Below are 9,999 nucleotides of genomic sequence, written 5' to 3' on the forward strand. Positions count from 1 at the left end.
TAGCTTGACTGATGAAGATGCCATTTTTGCCTTGTTTGATTTGAAGTCCAAGGAAGAAGTTGAGTTCTCCCATCATTGACATTTCAAACTCAGTCTGCATTTGCTTGCTAAATTCCTTGCACATTGACTCATTAGTAGCACCGAAAATAATATCATCAACATATATTTGAGCCAGCAGGGTATCTTTACCCTTTCTGTTAATGAATAAGGTTGTATTAGCTTTGCCCCTGACAAAGTTTCTAGTCAGCAGGAAACTGGTCAGCCTCTCATACCAAGCACGTGGTGCTTGCTTGAGGCCGTACATAGCCTTTTTGAGTTTATAAATGTGGTTTGGGAATTTAGGATCCTCAAACCCTGGAGGTTGATTAACATAAACTTCCTCGTTTATAACTCCATTGAGGAATGCACTCTTAACATCCATTTGAAACAGTTTAAAGTTCATATAGCTTGCATAAGCGCATAAAATCCTAATAGCCTCTAGCCTTGCCACTGGGGCAAAGGTCTCACCGTAGTCAATACCTTCTTGCTGACTGTAGCCCTGAGCTACAAGCCTTGCTTTGTTCCTGACTACGTTTCCTTGCTCATCTAGCTTGTTGCGGAAGACCCATCTTGTTCCAATGGTCTTTTGACTCCTTGGATGTGGCACTAGCTCCCATACATTGTTTCTTCTGAATTGGTCAAGTTCCTCTTGCATTGCGCTCATCCAGAATTCATCTTCCTCAGCATCAGCGAAGTTCTTAGGTTCCTGAACTGAGACGAAGGCTACATTGCTGAGGTACCTCCTGAGTTGGTTTCTTGTCATCAGGGTATTCTTAGCGGCATCAAGGATTGCACTCTCTGAGTGCCCTCTTGGAATCCTTATCTCCTTGGGTAGATTGATGTCTTGTGCTGTCTGTGTTTCAACAATCTCTGCAGGTGAAGATTGGTCAGTGAAAACAATGTTTGGTTCACTTTTACCTTTGGTCAGCCCTTGAGGGAATGACTCAGCGGCTGTATCTTGATCAGCGGGTGCTGAGTGTGGATCATCCTCGGTCAGCGGAAGATATCTTCCTGCAGGGTTAGTTTCATCGAACTCAACATGTACTGACTCTTCTAAAACTTGAGTTCGTTTATTGAAAACTCTGTATGCTTTGTTGTTTGTTGAGTAGCCAGAAAAAGTTAGCTTCATCAGCTTTTGAGTCAAATTTAGCTAGGCTATCTTTGGTGTTTAAAATAAAACATTTACAACCAAAGGCACGAAAGTATCCAATGTTGGGCTTTCGTCCTTTCCAAAGTTTGTAGGGGGTTTTCTTTAGTATAGGTCTAACAAGAGCCCTATTAAGAATATAGCACGTTGTGTTAACAGCCTCTCCCCAAAAATACTTTGGAAGCCTATGCTCACTCAGCATTGTCCTGGCTATTTCAACCAGTGTTTTGTTTTTCCTTTCAACAACCCCATTTTGTTGAGGCGTTCTAGGAGCAGAAAAGTTATGGTCAATGCCGCTGGCTTCACAGAATTCAACAAACTGTTGGTTTTTGAATTCTCCACCATTATCACTTCGGATGTGAGCCAGTTTTAGGTCTTTATCATTTTCAAGTTTTCTAACCAAATTTGAAAATGTCTCAAAGGTCTCATCTTTGCTAATCAGCAAGATGACCCAAGTGTACCGAGAGAAGTCATCTACAATGACCAAGGAAAATCTTCTTCCACCCAGACTCAGCGGCTGGACTGGACCGAAGAGATCCAAGTGTAGTAATTCTAACGGACGCTTATTTGAGACAATGTTTTTGCTATGAAAAGATTGTTTGGTTTGTTTTCCAGCTTGGCAAGCGTGGCATAATTGATCTTTTTCAAATCTAAGTTCAGGCAGTCCCTCAACTAATTGCTTTCTTGCTAATTTGGCCAAGAGGTCCATGCTTACATGACCAAGTCTCCTGTGCCATAGCCAGGAATTTTCTTCCTTTGAAACTAAGCATACAGTTTTTGAAAACTTTTTCTCTAAGTCTAGCATAAAGACATTATCAATTTGAGGGGCAGTTAAAATTAACTCATTTGTTTTTCCCTCGTATATTTTACATCTAGTAGCATCAAATATAACTTTTCTCCCATTGTCACATAGCTGAGCTAAGCTGAGTAAGTTATATTTGAGTCCGCTGACTAGGGAGACTGACTCAATAGTAGGATTACCTCCGATGGTTCCTGACCCTACTATCTTACCCTTTTTGTTGTCTCCAAAACTTACGCTTCCTCCTCGTTTACGCTCAAACGTGATGAACTGAGTTTCATCACCAGTCATGTGCCTCGAGCATGCGATGTCAATATACCACATCTTTGACTTCTCAGCACACCTCAGGCTTACCTGCATTGTAACTAGTTACTTTTAGGTACCCAATTCTTTTTGGGTCCTTGCTTGTTAGGTTCAACAGGTAAAGCATCATATTTTATTTTATGGCGACATACTTGGAAAGTATGGCCATTCTTTCCACAGAAGTCACAGCTGACTTTCCGTTTAGGATTTCTCACTGACTAGTCAGCACCCCAGTGCTTAGCGTGCCAGCACACCTTTGTGGTGTGTCCTTTCTTCCCACAGAAGTCACACTGGACATTCCGCTGGGGATTCTATCTCTGCTGACCAGTACTTCGGTACTGAGCATTCAGAGGAATATTTCTCTTGTTTTGAACCTTTAGTTGGTTCTGGATATTTGTGACGTCATTTCTCAGTTTCTTTGAATCTGATTGGACTTCAGAGACAGACTTATGTATGATCTCCATGTTATCATGCAAAGTTGAGTTGTCCTGAAGAAGGAATCTGAGGTCACTTAGCTTGACCTCTTCAACCTCGTCACAGCGCCTGTTGAGTGCTCTAATTTTCTTATTACACTTTTTGACAAGTGTATAGAGGTCACTCAGGGCATTACCCATTTCGTTTCTGAGCTGGGGAAATGATATTACCTCATTTGATTACTCCTCATCGTCAGATGCAATGGAGGAGTCAGCATGCTCAGAAATGCACGGCTCAGCAAGTTCGTCAACCATAAAACAGATCTTTGCTGACTTAGTGGCATCAGCTTCCGATGATGAAGACTCATCACTGTCGCTCCATGTTGCCACCATTGCCTTTTTGCCATTCTTCTTTTCTTTCCTCAGCGTGGGGCAGCTTGACTTAATATGGCCAGTTTGATGACATTCAAAGCATATAATGGGCTTTGAGTTGTCCTTCTTGTATTTGCTGTCGCTGGACTCAGCTTTATACTTATCAAACTTTCTATAAGGCTTCTTAGAATATTTATCATTCTTTTTGAACAGCCTTTTCATTTTCCTTGTGAACATAGCCATCTCTTCATCATCTGTTGAGCTCCCATCAGTGGAGTCAGCTTTCATGACAAGAGATTTTTGCTTCTTGTCTTCAGACTTTTCCTTCACCTCGAAGTTTTTCATTGATATCTCATGGGTCAGTAGCGAGCCGATGAGCTCATCATATTTGTAGGTGGTTAAGTCCTGAGCTTCCTCAACAGCGGTCTTCTTTGCTTGCCAGTCTTTAGGAAGACTCCTGAGTATCTTCTTGACTTGTTCTTCCTCAGTGAAGATCTTCCCAAGTCTCTTGAGCTCATTGATGATGTTTGTAAACCTTGCATTCATGTCAGATATTCCCTCATCATTGTTCATTTCGAACAGCTCGTACAGTCTCATTTGCTGGTTCACCTTGGACTCCTTTACTTTATTGGTTCCTTCGTAGGTGACCTCCAGCTTCTTCCAGATCTCTTACACCGACTCACAACCTGAAATTTTATTATATTCTGCAGCATCGAGCGCACAGTGAAGCATGTTTATAGCCGAAGCATGATTTTGTAGCTTCTTGAGATCATCCTCTGTCCATTTGGCCTCAGCTTTAACAACTGTTTGGCCAGCCACAACTTCGACAGGTACAAATGGACCTTGGACTATGGATAGCCAGGCACTCATATTTGTAGCCTGAATGAAATTTTTCATCCTATTCTTCCAGAAGGTATAGTTAGACCCGAAGAATAGGGGAGGCCGAGTAATGGACAGCCCCTCAGGTAAGATCTGAGTTGTTTGATTTCCTGGGAGAAACAGAGTGCTGTTTTCGCCCATAGTGGGGATCAGCTCAAGGTGGTTAAACCTTTTACAGTGAGCTTTTAAGCTCTGATACCACTTGTTGGTCCCTTATAACGTTACAAGTATAGTTCCAAGGGGGGGGGGTTAGGAACTATTTAAATTTTTTTGTTAGGGCAGACTTCTTTTTCGTGAGAAAAAGGTTTTAACAGCGGCGCTGAGTGAATAGCAAGATACTGGCTTAGTCAACTGGTGACTAGGTCAGTTTCTTTATTTGAGTCAGGAGATAGCACTTAGAGTCTATTCCTGATCTCAGATATTCAATGCGCACAACTCAGCTTGACCTCTTTACTTGGTCAGTTTTTGTTTAAGCAAGCAATATATAAATAAAGGAGTTTAAGGTTAGAAAGATATTACTCAGCAGATTTATCCAGGTTCGGCCTCCAAGCCTACGTCCTGTCCCCAGAACACGTTCTGAGATTTCGAATTCTCTACTGAGCTCTTTAACGGTAGAGTATCAAACCTTTTACAATCTTAGAAACTGAGTATAATAAGAGTACCTTCCTCTATACCTCTACTCAATCCTAATCTCTCGCTGAGTACTATAACCGAGTACTCAACCTCTCCTTTCTAATCTCTAGAAATGATAAGTGTTTGTCCTAATCAACGATTGCTAAGACACCTTAGATGATTGAATAATCACTCTAGACTTTTACACAAAAGATATGAAATTTAGTGTAAGATTGCTTTGCTTTTTCTTGCAGAACTTTGCGTAGAGTTTTGGTCAGCGTAATGGCTTGATCAAGTTCTGTGTTAAATGAAGCAACTGAAGGGCTCTATTTATAGAGACGTCTGAGGCATCAGTCATTTCAAATTTCGAAATAACCGTTGGAGGGAAACGGCTTCCTGTCGTTGTCACCCAGTCTTGCTCAGAGCTCTCGGCCAATCAGATTTGAGTATCTTCTGTCCTCGGTCAGCTTTTGGTCAGCTCGGCAGAATGTCTCTTCATTTATGGTAAGGTCAACTAGACAGCATTCTGTGTCTTCTGAACTTTACCCAAAGTGGAAACACTTTGTCTGGAAGTTGTTCTTGCTCAGCTGCTGTCTTGTACTCTTTATTGAATCAACTCAGCAGCTTCGTCCCGAAGTTGTTCCATGAAGGTCTTCTAGATCCTTCTTCCGCTGAGCTGCGTTTTGTACATAACGACAGCGTTTTGACATACGCAGGCCGAGTTGCCTTAAACTGTTTGACTTGGGTTTTGACTTCCGTATTGGGCTTTGGGTCTTTTAATCTTTGTGTCTTATAAACAATTTAACTCAACATTGAACAAACACATTAGTAGAATAAATCAAAGCATTTAAACTTAGTGTGTTTAGAATATTTTTTTAATTACACTTAAACAATTTTGTCAAATCAAAATTATGTGGAAAGGTGTTTCAACATCTTTGTCATTTTACCTTTTAAACATGATTCGCATGTTTCCAATGATTCGGGATCGATTGGATCTATAAGCCCATCTGAATGTAGCTTTAGCATGCGTCTCTTGTTTATATGGCCTAAACGACAATGCCACAAGTAAGTTGAATTATCTAGCTTATGTCTTTTGGTATCAATTGCAAAAGCAGGAATTTTGTTATCTAACACATAAATCCCATTTTGTGAAATTCCTGAAAAATAAAAGATCGAATCTTTATAAAAATTGCAACTCTTGTCTTTTATTGAAATATGAAAAACCGTCGTCAACAAGGCGGCTAATAAAAATAATATTTCTAGATATTCCTGGAATATCCTCAGGCTGCATCCGGTATCAAGTACCAAAAGATTCAGACTGTGAAATTTCAATATAAAACATACCAGATGTTGAAGTCCCAGCTTCTTCCCCTTTTGAGGAAGGCTAGGTACACCAACAGTTTCTTTTCCAATGCCCGTCTTTACCACAGAAGTGGCACTCTCCTTTGGGCTTCTTCACTTCCTTTCCCTTAGCTTTGTAGGGCACGACTTTCTTACCTTTCTTGGGATATTTAGGATTGGGACAATTCCCTTTCCTCTTCTTTGATCCCTCAATGACAAGAGTCGGTATTGCCTTATCCTTTCTCATATTGGGCTCAACTGACTTGAGCATATTTGCAAGCTCTTCAAGAGAGGTTTGCAAGTCATTCATCTGATAGTTTATAATGAACTGTGAATAACTTTCTGGGAGGGATTGAAGAATTAAGTCTATACTTAATTCGTTATCCATCGCAAATCCAATACTAGAAAGTTTGGTAATGTAGCCAATCATCTTGACACAATGTGTCATGACAGATGTGCCCTCTTGCATCCTACTATGATATAGCAACTTGGATATCTCGTAGCGTTCGCACCTGGTTTGTTTCCCAAACAATTCCTTTAGGTGCATGATGATGGAATAGGCATCCATTTCCTCATGTTGCCTTTATAATTCCGGTGTCATCGATGCAAGTATGATGCATCCGGCAAGATCATCATCGGCCTTATGCTTCTGGTAAGCATCAATTTCCTCAATGGGAGCATCATCAACAGGGAGAGGGGGTATCGATGTATCAAGTACATACCCTATTTTATCGAACTTCAAAACAATTTGAGGTTACGAAACCAGTCGGTGAAGTTTGAACAATTCAATTTTTTATCGGTAAGAATGTTTTGCAGATTGGTTTTAGTCATGATTATAAGAGTGGGTTTAATTAAACCTTGAGATGTGAGAAAGAGTAAACGTATGTTATTCATTTGCTTAAAGTATATCAATCTAAAATTATAGGCCTTTTAGTTTATTTTAGATTGCTCCCACTATTTTGCCAAATTAATAGCCCTCCATATTAATTCGAAGAATTTCACAAATCCTTTAGTGAGCTAGGATCCTAACTCCTGAGATTTCGCCTTGAGTTTACTCAACAAGCTAGTCTCATTCATTAGGTAGATTCATGTAATCAATCACATCTTTAATGTGATTCCTAGGTTATTGGGTTACTAACCACATTAGTAACTAATATGCTATTCATATTAATCCCAACCGTCTTGCCCATTAGTTTATGACAACATGAGTTTACTCATCCAATTATCATAATCTAATTTAAGTATTACCCCATATTCATGAAAAATGATTTTCGATAATTCAGGTGTTACCGAAAGGACCCCGAGCTTGAGTTTACTCAACAACCCAAAGGCCCTCAGCACTGCCGGCTGAATTATAATATTAGGGAGGGGCAAGCGATTTTAATAACTTGTTTATTTACTTAACTTTTTAATGAGGGATTTTATTTTAGGTCTCATAATCTAACTTAGTCTTGATTTGCTTTAGCATACATCAGACACATACATTCACATACATTGGCGTTATGGACATATCATCTAAATTATTCCGTCGAGCCAGAGACGGAATAAAAGGGCAAAACTAAGGAAATACTAACTATTACATATTTCTCTTTAGGTCCTCCGTCTTCTCCATGGCGCCTTGAAATTGCATATTAATTTCTATACTACTAAAGAAAACTTCAATTGAATTGAAGGGAATCAGATGAGAGGAGAAATTACAATAGATAGTAGAAAGGCAGGACTCGCATGCCCTATTTCAAAAATACCAAAAGACTAAAGAGGGTCCAAATATGTCCATAACTCCAAACATGCATAGACTCAATTAAATAAATTTAATTGGTTGATTACATAACTATCTTATGTAATATTTATGTTAATCACATTAACATATCAAATTAACTTTCATCCAATTTTACTTCTAATAGTTTCGTATCTTTTATATTAATCTTTAGATTAATATAACAATACAAAACTTTAATTATGCACGTCCCAATTATTTTGATTTTAATTCATTTAACATTTTGATTTACAAATTGGTAAAACAAACTTTTAAACAAATTTTCATTCGATAATCAAAACAGAAAACTATCAATTTCTGAAACATATATATTTTTATATTTAAATATATATATATATATCAGTTCTAAAACGGTTTTAAAACGATTTTCAGAAAATAGAAAAAACTACTATAGATTTCCGTTTTATCTTTAGAATTAATAAAACTATTTTATCAATCTAACTATAAAACTAATAGATTTCGTTATAATGATTATCAACCAAAATAATTAGGAACATACGCATAATCTATTTTAATTAACAATTAATTAAAACTTATTTATCTTTAGAATCAATTAATCAAAACAATTTGTTAATTGATCCTAACTATAAATATTTATTCAATCCTATTGAAAAACTTCTAAATTTTCATATATGAAATAACGGATTTAACGATGGCTCTGATATCACTGTTGGAAATTAGGCTAAGGTATAGCAGCGGAAATATAAAAATTTTAACTTATTTCCATTTAACCACAAGATCCGTTAACCGTTATTTTATATAAAGAAGGATAAGAAGAAATACCTTTTAGAAGTTCTATCTACCGTTGCAAACGAAGTGCCCACAACTTCAAAAGAGATAGAAACTGTCTACCAATCTGCCCCTATCCGAAACAGACCTTCCAGACATCCAACGACAATCCCTTCGGTGGAAACGTGGAAGAATATGTCTAGAAGCTCCTGTCCAAAAATCGTGACGATCCGACGGTTCAATCTCCAGGAATCCGTGAAATCGTGAATTGACCTGATGTAGGAGTAGTAAAACGAATTTCTTCCTTTTGTTTGTTTTTCTTCTTTGAGTTCCCAAACACGAAATAAAACACGGGAAGATTAATTTAGAATCAACCGTTGAATAGCAACCAAAGTAAATTGCCTCTAATTAATCAACACAAGATCAAGGATAAAAGAAATAGATGAAAATCAATTATCAAACGAAGCCGTAGAGAAATCTCGTCCTCGAACTAGGGGTGTCGAATTTTCTCTTTCTCTCACTAGGTGGATTTCGAAAATCTCAAGTAGGGAATGGCCTATTAGATTTCGAAAATCTTGTAAGGGGGGAGGGGGTATTTATATCTCTTGTATCTAATCCCTAGTTAGATAGAATTAGGTTACTGAATAGGAATCCAATTCGGAATAGAATTCCTAATTATTATCTCATTATATATCTAATATATTAAGGATAATAATAATAACCTTATTGGATAATAATAGGAGTATAATAATCTAATTAAAACTCCTAACTTATTTATCTCTTAATTAATTTAATTCATAATCCTAATCTAATTAGGATTAACAAAATCAAATTAATTATTCATGTATTTCTTTACATGAATTTCGACCCCCCTTATGTCCATGGGCCTTATTGGGCTCAATTGGGCTTCTATCAATTAATTAACATCTATCTCTCTTTTAGGTTCCAAGTCTTATGTGTGATCCATTAGGTTCTTATTGCTTCTAGCCATATGCAACGTTATTAAATTAATTTTCAAAGAATTATATTTAATCTTTGCATAACGGAATGATGTACATAGTATGTGATTAGCAAGTCTGTAATCATTCCCCCAGAGCTATAAAAAGACAGGTTGATTCTGTCGTTAACCTTTCCGTATTAGTTACAGTATAATTCGATCCTTTATCAACTACATCCTTGAACTGAATCTTATGACTATGGGTGATGTCAAGTCACATATAGCGAGACGTTCGTTTTACTTGTACAGGCCGAGTCAACTCAAAAAGATAGGTTAAGTGAAATCTGTATTTCTTACTCTTAAGCTATCACCTTGCAAGGATTTAGAGTCGAGTCTTCCACAAGCGATCCATGGATGTATCTCCCATTTATCGAGAGTGATAAATGCTCAATCCAATATATAACGACCCGCAATTACTTCCTGTGATACCCAACGTCTACTGTTCACACCCCAGAGTCATCTCTGTTAAGGATCGTGTTACACCAGAGTCAAAGCATCACATTCCGTAATCCAGAATACCAATTAATATTCCTTTGAGTCTGAGGATTAGTTATACCTATTAATACCAATGAGATGAATAGGTGACAAGGA

This window comes from Euphorbia lathyris, chromosome 1, assembly GCF_963576675.1.
Source record: "Euphorbia lathyris chromosome 1, ddEupLath1.1, whole genome shotgun sequence".
Taxonomy (NCBI): domain Eukaryota; kingdom Viridiplantae; phylum Streptophyta; class Magnoliopsida; order Malpighiales; family Euphorbiaceae; genus Euphorbia; species Euphorbia lathyris.